Raw genomic sequence first — 10,780 nt, forward strand, 5'->3', positions numbered from 1 at the left:
GATGTTTTGACCCCTTGGGGCCTTGCTGGTCGGGAGGGACTGCCCCTCCCAGGGTTAGCCAATGCCTGCACACAGTAAGGGACTCACCTGCAAGCACCTCTCCATATGCAAACCAACAAAATCAGAGCCCACACCCCACCAGCTCCATTATCAGACTCATACTCTGGAGTGCTATTCTCCTTCCCTAATCACCCCAGGGCCACGTACCAGACAACTAGAGACAGCCCTGTACCTCAGAGCCTGCTAAAATGATGCAAACTAACCAATCCTGAACCTGCTTACCCTGCTTTGCTCATTCCTTCCCATGGAAACCACAGTAAGGCTCTAGCCTACATTTCTTCTTGCTCCCCCTGCCTCCTGCCTGATCCTGCTGCTTCCCTGTGTGCCCCCTGCGTGGCGTGCCATGCTGTACCTCTGGTTTCTAGGGGACTCTGAATATAACAAAATTCCTTCATGACAGTCATTTCTGTGTCTGCATGTTTTACCACACCTGGTTAAAACAAATCCTGGGTACTATTAAAACACCCCACATAATGATAGAATTGGCAGCTAAGGTTATTTGGGTTTTCTTTCATCCCACCCTCTATGCTCAGTAAACAAGTTTTAAGCATTTTGTTGTTTACATTACCTTGTCTGGCCCATGTTAACAATACTTAATAAAAGCAATGATATGTAAGTTCCTTTAGTAAATAACCAAAAAGATTTAATTAATCATTATTTTCTACTATATGAAAGAGCAAGCTCTGGCTATCTACCATGTCGCTTCACAGCACCCACCACCATGCCACATTGCTTCACCGTACTTGGGGACAGGCAATAACGACACTCTGCCCACATCATCTTCCCTGAGCTAGCAGGCTGGAACCCACTACTGACCTCAGTATGTAAGATACGTGTTCAAAGGTCCTACATTTCACTGGACCGGAAGCTGGGTGTGTCTTTGCAGGTCTAGCTCCTACCCTGAGTGCGGGGTTATCTGGGAGATACTAACTGGCTTTAGATCCTGGGACTGCTTCAGAGAGGGTGCTAAGCTAGTTTCTGTGCCATTCCTTCTGCTGGCATCTTCATCTAGCATCCTGTCCTTGGTCTAAATGTGCGCTCTGCTTGAGCAGGCGGCAGCAATGAGGAAGCAGAGGCACTGGCAGATGGAGATCTGTGTTGCCCAGCAAGGTTTCTTTTTCTTTTTCTTCGTAACATGTCAAAATCTAAAGATGGCCATTTTGGGGGTTAAAAAATGGACTCTAGGGCCAAGGACCTAGGTAGATATGTGTATATTCTTGGGGATATATTTCCAAGCAAGGTCATGAGTATTGAGTTTCTGCTTCAGAGAGGCCTACAGGCATTTCCCCATTAATTCTGGTAGATGTTAAATGTACAATAGGACAAGTATGTAAAATTGGGCTAAGTATAGAGTTCAAGAAATTAATGACTTTAGACCATACAACAGAACCAAGATGTAAGTTGTTATATAATCCTTCAGTGATCAAGATGAATAAAAGATATAATGGAATTTCTTCTATCCTAAACTAGCTTTGTAATGGCATATTTGGTATAGGACCCTGTACATTAAATCATGGACTGCATGCTAGCCTGCTCCCCTTTTTCACGTTTGGCATTCCTGTCAAGTGTCGTAATTTTAAGAATATGTATTCTAACCAACAGGAGGGTAGTGAGCTTCTCAATGTGTCTCCACGGCTCCCATGGAGGATATTTACTCACTCATTCTACTATCTATTTTATTGAGCAGGTTTACTATATGTAACAGACTGTCCTAAGCAATTGGTATATAGTAGAGAACAAAAGACAGAAAAAGTCCTTGCCCTCCTGCAGTTTGAAGTCTAACACCACGAATAACTGTATGAATGAATGAACATATAAAAAATGTAATCAGGTTAGGGATCATGAAACCAAGTGAACACAGATTAGCATATTTCACTGATAAGATGACTTTCTCACATTTTAACATGCCTGAAATCAAGGTATGTCTTAACATTTATGGTATATTAAAATTACAACTTGGCAGTACTCAAAGCACAACTGTCATGTCCCTGCACGTGCATAAACTTGGTCACAGCTATTCATTTTGTTTTCACTTCTACTGAGTTATGGGCATTGTTGGCACTGCAGGTGTTCTGTTTAATTGCCACTGAAATGGTATTCAAAAAGATTACACTATCATTTGGCACTGCAAGGAGACATTACTGTGTACTCATGAAGGCACCAAAACAGCAGTGTGACATAAACGTTCTATTACTAAAGGAAACATTTGTCTTTGTTTGGCATTTCCATATCATTTTACAAAGCAAGATCCAAATGCTTTACCAGACTGAATAAAGAAACACATAAGTTAATGAAGCTATGTTATAGTTTGTTACCGAGATTCACGCAAGTGATCCGTCACACCCCAAGCAATGCTACCAACAACACTGGCAGGAAAATGTATCGAAACCCAAGGAAGAGATGAAGGAAACTTGAAAGCAATGAGAGACTAGTGTGACCTATTCATGCATTACCATGGAAGAACATCCTTAAAGTGAAATGTCATAATAAAATTGGCAATATTTTATCTTTTATGTACAGCAGAAAAATAACGCTATGTCTTACAACTGATGGCATTTTTAGTTTGATGAAAAATAGAAATAAGATGGATTGCCAGTTAATAAGAAGTTTTAGAAAGAGAATAGCATACAGAGTGGAAGCTTGTTGATTCTGGACAATTTTAAGTTAATAAGGTATTGCAAATGCACAACGTCAGAAAAACCAGAATTTCAATAATTTGGTATAGTTTTGCAGATCACTAGTCACTTAAAAAAGTCTATTCACTCTTATTTCTAACAATGTTTTGGGCACACCTTCCATTCTGATGTAAGAGTGTGGTAAGAAAGCCTCATGTTCTTCTTTCCCAACTTTAGTTGGTGCTGCTTTGATTTTTGGCAGTTTAGAGATATTAGAAGTGACGTGCTGGATCTGTATTCCAAACTCAAACCTTACTACTGCTACCAAGAATGGAGTGAAATACTTAGACAGGAGGGTCCACTTGAAATCTCAAAGCATGCATATGGGACTTTGAGATTCTTAGCACAAGAGTAACATGAGTAAAATGCCAACTATAAGGATATGTTTCCAGGCAGCATATGGTCACAGCTCAAAAACGAACTTTTTTTAAAGCTTACTACTGCAAATTATTTTGGAACCAGAGAGTTAAAAACCATACCAAGGAAGAGAACACACACACGTACACACACACACACACACAACTCTAGGAGAGATAAATTATAAAACAATGGATGTAGATTATAATAGAAATAATTTTTTAGGCAAACATTCAAAACTTACTGTCACAATTGTGACATCAGTTTTTGACACCATTCAGCCAAGCAACAACTACTTTAACGTAAAAGTGAGTATCAAATCAGGAATAGGCGTGTGGCTACATCCATCACCAAGACAACAGGTGCAGTTTTATATGGTGAACACATATTTCAATAGTGTTGAAAATAGACTGCACTATATACGTGGTATTTCCCACTATGCAGAAGGCCTGCTTTCTGTTTCTAGGGCCCTGCATGGAGAATTCAGGGATTCCCTGGAACTAATACCACTTTCGCCAGGGACTTCATTTCAGTCTTTCCTTTTAGGTAGCCTGGCCCGGGTCAGAAATTCTCTGACAGTTGGTACGAGAGAACGAGTGTGCCAGTGTGAACGCTGCAGGGGATGTGTTGTTGCCAACCGATGGGGTGTACTTCCATATGCAGAGCTAAAATAGACTTGGATGATTGAGACGGTAGAGACTGCTCCTTAAGTGCCAGTAAGGGAAATATTTGGTTACCTGTCTTCTGGGGACAACTTATCTGAAAGAATGAGGTGGGTTTACATGTTTGGATATTTCCATCTGATTTATATGCTGGGGATGGGATGGGGGGAGTCTGGAGACTGCCAGTGTTATCCTTCAGTATATGTGCACACAGTGGGGGTTTCCAGAGGGAGAAAACACTCTGTTAAGGGGTCTGATGCACTAGGCCAGTAGAGACAGCATATGTTGCCACTGCATTACAATAAGGGCAACTCTCAAGAAGAACTGGGAGACAGCATAGACCATGGGCAGGGAGCCAAACAGATCCAGGTTTAAATCCAGCCTCTATCACTTACATGCCCAATAATCTTGGCAAAATTACCTGAACTCTTTAAATTCAAAAATAGGGAAACTAATAATAATACCTCCTTAGACTGATTGCGAGAATTAAAGTATTAATATATGTCCACACCTAGTAATGTGTCTGGTGAATAGAATGTGCTCAATGTATGGACACTACTGTGTTACCACTAGGGAAATTCCCTTAAATGTAAATGTTTTTACAGATACGTTTTTTAGCAAGGGGGTAAATCATACAGACCACAAAATGGCCTTGGCTAAGGTGTTTTGAGGGAATTATGAAGTTGTCTTATGGTAGGAATGCGTCTTGATAAGAAAGGAAAAATGTAAATGTGAACATCCACATGTGATTGGTGAGAATGATGCAGAATTTAACATGCATTTTTTGAGATTTGTTTAATGGCAAGACTATGCGATATCTACATGTCACTAACTCTACCCTGAGCCGCTTTATGACAGATGTGTTCCTACAATCTAGTGTAAAATTCCATTTTAACTCTAAGCATCACTTCTCTACATTGGAGGAAGTTTTGTAAAGCAAATAACCCCCTCTTAATCTATCTTGCTTTGAAGGCTGAAACTTTCTATCTTCGAGTGGACAGGCATGTGTTATGTATTTTTTTGCACTGGGCTATCGCCCTGAGAGGTGAGTCATAACTTCTGCCCACTTTGGTACGATCCACAGCACCCTTTCCAAAACTGCAAAAGTCGACTGAAAGCAAGGGCAATAAGAAAATATTAAAGAATCGACAGAGTAATTATTAGCACCTTGGATACAATAGCGTTTGGGGATGTTTAATTAGACGGCAAGGTAGATTTAAATTTTTGAAGCTCTTAGAGCACAGATCTTGGTCGAGTCCATTCTACTGGGAGATAACATGGGGCCATTGACTACCTGCTGCACTGTTTTCAAGCAAAACCCACACTGTGCAGGCTCTGGGTGCCATCTCCACAAAGCCCCCTACCCAAGGGGGATTCCCACAGAGGAATTTTCTCAAGGAAGGTCCCGTGTCAGGAATGCTGCTCGAATACGGGTTCCCACGTGCCCACACGCAGGGCACTGGCTCACACGGCAGGGTAGGCTGCCTCTTTAAAGGCGCGGACCTCAGGGACCCCCGAGTCTGGCTCCTCAAGTCTGGGCATCAAACTTTCTCCCGGAACAAAACCTCTTTCAACCCACATGGAGGCAGGAGGAGGACGGAGCCCGGGGATGCCATCAGCTGCAGCCCGGAGACAGCGCTCCCACCCCGGCCCGCTTCCCTCGGTCCCCACCCTCTTCCTCCGAGTGAAGGCGGCCCTGACCGCACAGCCCCGCCCGGCCCCACCCACCCGGCCCACCTCCCCGGCCGCTGAGCCCACAGCCGCACAAAGCTGCCCCCCGGGCGCTGCGGTTCCCCAGGGCGAGGGGCGAGCGGGGCTGGGTACCTGAAGAAGAGGCCAGCACACCGGCGCCCAACGAGACCCACAGCATCGCCCCGGCGCCGCCGCCGTAGTTGCCACCGCCGGAGGCTACTTCGCTGCGCCGAGCGCTGAAGCCCCAGGGACCTGGAGCCGCCGCTCCCTGCGCTGCGCTGCGCTGCGCTGGCTGCGCCCGGGCTCTGCTGCCCCGCGACCGCCACGGTCAAGCGGAGCCCCGCCCCGTGCGCGCCCGGCGAGCCGCGGACCCCCCAAGGACGCGCCGCCGCCCCGATTGGCTGCGGGAGTCGCTGGCCCCGCCCCTGCTCGCCGCGCTCCTCCCACGCCGGGGGCGCGCGCTGCTGGCGGCCCAGAGACTGGCGGCCTCTCCAGGGGCGCTGTGAGAGGGTGCGGTCCGCGCTGGGCGAGGCTTCCTGCGGACACCGGCGCGCTCGGCCTCTGCTCCTGGGCGCTGCAGTTCTCCCTCTCCTTGCCAGCCCAGAGATAAATAGACAGCCAGAAAGAAAAGAAAAGGAGAAAACATCTCTAGAGCTCTGCGCGGGGAGGACAGTAGCCGCGGCAGCTGTGGTGTGAAATCTTGTTTGTATGAATTCGTTTCTCACGGAAGCCCAGGAAAGGTTGTCTAGGGTGGAGCACTGGAATTGTCACCAAGGCTTTTTTTGTTTTTGCTTGTTTGTTTTTTTAACCTGAAGGTGTCCTTACACACCTCTAGACTTATCTTATGAAGAAACTAAATCCAGTTAAACAACTTGTCCAAGGTCATAGAGCTGGTTGCAGATTGAGTCTGTATTTTGATGCTAAATCAAAGCTGCCTCAGCATTTATTTGTTTTCGGTCCAGAGAAGAGTTGCATTCTCATATATAATGCTATGTATATTGTATAGCAAGAAATCAATTAGAAATATAGAGATAGAAAGTAGATTGGTGGTTGCTGGGGGTGGGGGGCTGGGGAGTGACTGCTAATGGATAGGACTCTCAGGGTGATGAGAGTGTTCTGCAATTTGATAGTGGGAATGGATGCACAACTCTGAATATTCTAAAAACCACTGAATTGTACATTTTAAAGGGCTAAACTTTATGGAATGTGAATAGTATCTCAATAATCCTGATATTTAAAAATGTATTGGCTGAGCACGATGGCTCACGCCTCTAATCCCAGCACTTTGGGAGGCAGAGGCAGGTGGATCACGAGGTCAGGAGTTCGAGACCAGCCTGGCCAACATGCTGAAACCCCGTCTCTACTAAAAATACAAAAATGAGCCGGGCATGGTGGTGCATGCCTGTAATTCCAGCTAGTCGCGAGGCTAAGGCAGGAGAATTGCTTGAACCCAGGAGGTGATGGTTGCAGTGAGCCGACATTGTGCCATTGCACTCCAGCCTGGGTGACAGAGCAAGAATCCATCGTGAAAATAAAGTAAAATAAATAAAACTGTATTAACACTTGAGCCCGGGTGGTTGAGGCTACAGTGAGCCATGATGGTGCCACTGCACTGTAGCCTGGGTGACAGAGTGAGACACTGTTTCAAAAAAAAAAGTATCCAGAGTGATAGTGCTGTGGGGAAATCCACATAAGCACATATTTGGAGTATGTTACAGTTCTTTATTTGTGGGCAGAAATTATGACTTATGTACTAACATCCATCCATTCATTCAACAATCCGCATCCATGTTTACCAAGTTACTCTGACATGGGTACAAAGATAAATAATGCATGATCTCTGTCATCAAGGAGTTCCCAGTCTATTGAGGGGACAGTTTGTAATATAATAAGGTGTCACTCTAGGGAGGTAAACAAAGTGCAGGTTTAGGGTGCTAAGACAGTCATAAAGGAGCTGAAGGATGTGTAATGTTTCAGCAGTGGTCAACGTGGCTGAGTGTCAGAGGTGTGACAGGAAGTGAAGCTGGACAGTTACAGGACAGAGTAGAACTGTGAACTAGAGCTCAGTTAAAGAGGCACAGGCTAATTAGGAAGTAAATTTTCTATTCCTTCTGGGTCATTTCTATCCCTGGTGTAGTGTGTGATTTTGGTGAATGGTCTCAATCATCATCATATAAGCAAACAATGGTAACACCAACTGACTTTTGTTTCTAACTTTATAGTGTGTATAAACAGTTTTTGTGTATTGCCTCCTTAGAAGCTCAGAGAGGTGAAGGGGATGTGCTCAAGGCTGTATGTCTTCTAAGTGACGGAGATTGGATGAAACTCCATCTACTGACCTTGGATCCTATATTATCAATATTGTCAGCCTTTTGAGTTGTAAAGCTTCCTTACAAGTGCAAAGAACTCTTGAGCTAAAAACGCTCTCTAAGCAGTAGCAAGTGAAACCTGTTTTTTCACTTGGACTTTGTCTATGTTTTGATTGGGAGCTAGAAATATTACAAGCTCTAGGAAAAAAAACTTAGCTACTAATCTTAGCTCTTCAATTGAGTCTGTTCAGCAAAGCCCTGGATTCCAGGTTTCATAAAAAGTGACTCTACAATTTAAAAACAGGAGGCTGCCTGTTTCTGTTGTCAGTATACAAATGTCAGCATACTGAGGGCACCTTCCTTTACATCCATTCATCCTTCCATCCCTCATGGGATTATAAACACCTTTTGAATGCAGGTACAGGTTGAGCATTCCTAATCAAAAAATCCAAAATCAGAGATGCTCCAAAATCTGAATGTTTTCGAGCACTGATCTGATGGCACAAGTGGAAGATTCCATTCCTGACCTTATGTGATGGGTCACAGTCAAGACACAGGCATACAGCACACAGTTTACTTAGTGTCCCCAAGGGAAAGAAGACCCCTGCAGCCTCCATCAGCTGTGGTATTTTTTTTCATGCATATGCAGATTTCCCTATGTGGGCACACCCACATTGGATAATAAAATGGCACATGTGCAGGCTGAACTCTCCCATGGCAGGTTCCCCACGATGCCCCACATTGGGTCAAGTGCATTGCTCACTGTGTTTTTTGTTTGTTTGCTTATTTTCTGCTCCATGGTATAAAATATTTAAAATGTCAAAAGGGCCTGGAAATACCCCATGGGTAACAATGATAAGAAATAGAGGAAGCATTTATGTTAATCTGTAGCACAGAAATTTTAGTTGGAGAATCTGGACAGGGTGTGTGAAACATCTTACGGAAGAGAATGGGGTAGGAATGACTATCATAGACGACCTGAAGAATCAAAAGGATACACTGTTGAAGTTCTATGCTGAAAGTGATGAATAGAAGTTAATGAAAAATGGGAAAACATTGCATAAAGCTAAAAATGCAGATTTTGATCATGTATTGAAAGAGTGGATCTGTCAGCTTTGCAGTGAACACATGCCACTTAATGGTATACTGGTCATGAAACAAGAAAAGATCTATTCAAGATGAACTGAAAACTGAAGGAAACTGTGATATTCAACAGTCTGATTGAAGAAACATAAGAAAAAACACAGCATTAAATTGTTAAAGATTTTAGTCCTAATAAAGCATCTGCTGATCAAGTGGCAGCAGAGAATTTTTTTTTTTTTTTTTTTGAGACAGAGTCTAGCTCTTGTCACCCAGGCTGGAGTGCAGTGGTGAGATCTTGGCTAACTGAAACCTCTGCCTCCCAGGTTCAAGCGATTCTCCCCAGCAGAGAAATTCATTGATGAGTTTGCCAAGGTGATGGCTGATTAAAATCTGACGTCAGAACAAGTCTATAATGCTGATGAAACATCACTGCTTTAGTATTATCGCCCCTGAAAGACACTGACTACAGCTGATGAGACAGCCCCTATGGGAGTTAAGGATGCCAAGGACAAAATAACTGTGCAGGGATGTGCTAATGCAGCCAGCACGCATAAGGGTAAACTTGCTGTGATAGACAAAAAATTGCATCCCTGGCTGTTTTCAAGAAATGGATTTCTTACTAGTCCATTATTATGCTAATAAAAAGGCACGGATCACCAGGGATGTCTTTCCTGACTAGTATCACGAACATTTTGTACCAGTGGTTGGCTGGTGCTCACTGCAGAAAAGCTGAACTGAATGACTATTGCAAGATATTGTTATTCCTTGACCACTGACCTGCTCATTCTCCTGCTGAAATTCTCATTAAAAAAAAAATCATTTATGCCATATACTTTCCCCAAAAATGTGACTTCATTAATTCAGCTATCTGACCAAATATCAAATGAAGAGTAATTATAAGAACACTTTCTTGAAAAGCATACTAGCAGCACTGAACAGAGGCGTGAGTATAGAAGGTTTTTAAAAGGAGTTTGACATGAAGGATGCTGTATGTGCTGTTTCCAAGGCTTGGAACACAGTGACTAAAGACACAAGACCGTGCACGGTGGCTCACGCCTCTAGATGACATGGTGAAAATGTGTGATGGGCTTATTTGTTGAAGGACTAGAGCAGGGTGCACTCATAGCAAAGCAAGAAATCATGCCAGCTGTAAAATCAAAGAGACACTTCTAGGACAAAAACCAATGCTAATGAGGCAGATGACTCCGGAGGAAACATTTTAAAAAGCCACCCAGCTGAGGCTAGGCGCGGTGGCTCACGCCTGTAATCCCAGTACTTTGGGAGACCAAGACCAGTGAATCACGAGGTCAAGAGATCAATACCATCCTGGCCAACAAGGTGAAACTGCTTCTGTACTGAAAATACAAAAATTAGCTGGGCATGGTGGCAGGCGCCTGTAATCCCAGCTACTCAAGAGGCTGAGGCAGGAGAATCGCTTGAACCTGGGAGGTGGAGGTTGCAGTGAGCCAAGATCACGCCACTGTAGTCCAGCCTGGACGACAAAGCAAGGCTCCGTCACAAAAAATAAAAATAAAAAAATAAAAAATCACCCAGCCAAATAACTCCTCATCCCTAGAAGACCCACTTCCTTGTCATTCAACTACTTCTGATGTTTCTTCTCATTAAAAAAGTAAAATATAATGTTTAGTAACCTTTAAATCAAAATACAGCATCATACGTGGAGATCGAAAGCCTACTGTTATCTGTTGTTGCTTTTTGTTTTGTTTTTTGTTTGTTTGAGACAAGGTCTTGCTCTGTCACCAGGCTGGAGTGCAGTGGCACAATCTTGGCTCACTGCAACCAACCTCTGCCTTCCAGGATCAAGCTATTCTCCTGCCTCAGCCTTCTGAATAGCTGGAATTACAGGAGCATGCCACCATGCCCAGCTAACTTCCGTATTTTTAGTAGAGATGGGGTTTCACCATGTTGACCAGGCGAGTCT

General features: G+C 43.9%; 1 pseudogene; it reads right to left on the reverse strand.

Annotated features, from left to right (window-relative positions):
• The window catches only part of LOC111540472, a 108,844-nt pseudogene extending 103,051 nt beyond the window's left edge, over window positions 1-5,793 (reverse strand).
• Between the last annotated feature and the right edge of the window lie 4,987 nt (window positions 5,794-10,780).

This window comes from Piliocolobus tephrosceles, chromosome X (assembly GCF_002776525.5).
Source record: "Piliocolobus tephrosceles isolate RC106 chromosome X, ASM277652v3, whole genome shotgun sequence".
Taxonomy (NCBI): domain Eukaryota; kingdom Metazoa; phylum Chordata; class Mammalia; order Primates; family Cercopithecidae; genus Piliocolobus; species Piliocolobus tephrosceles.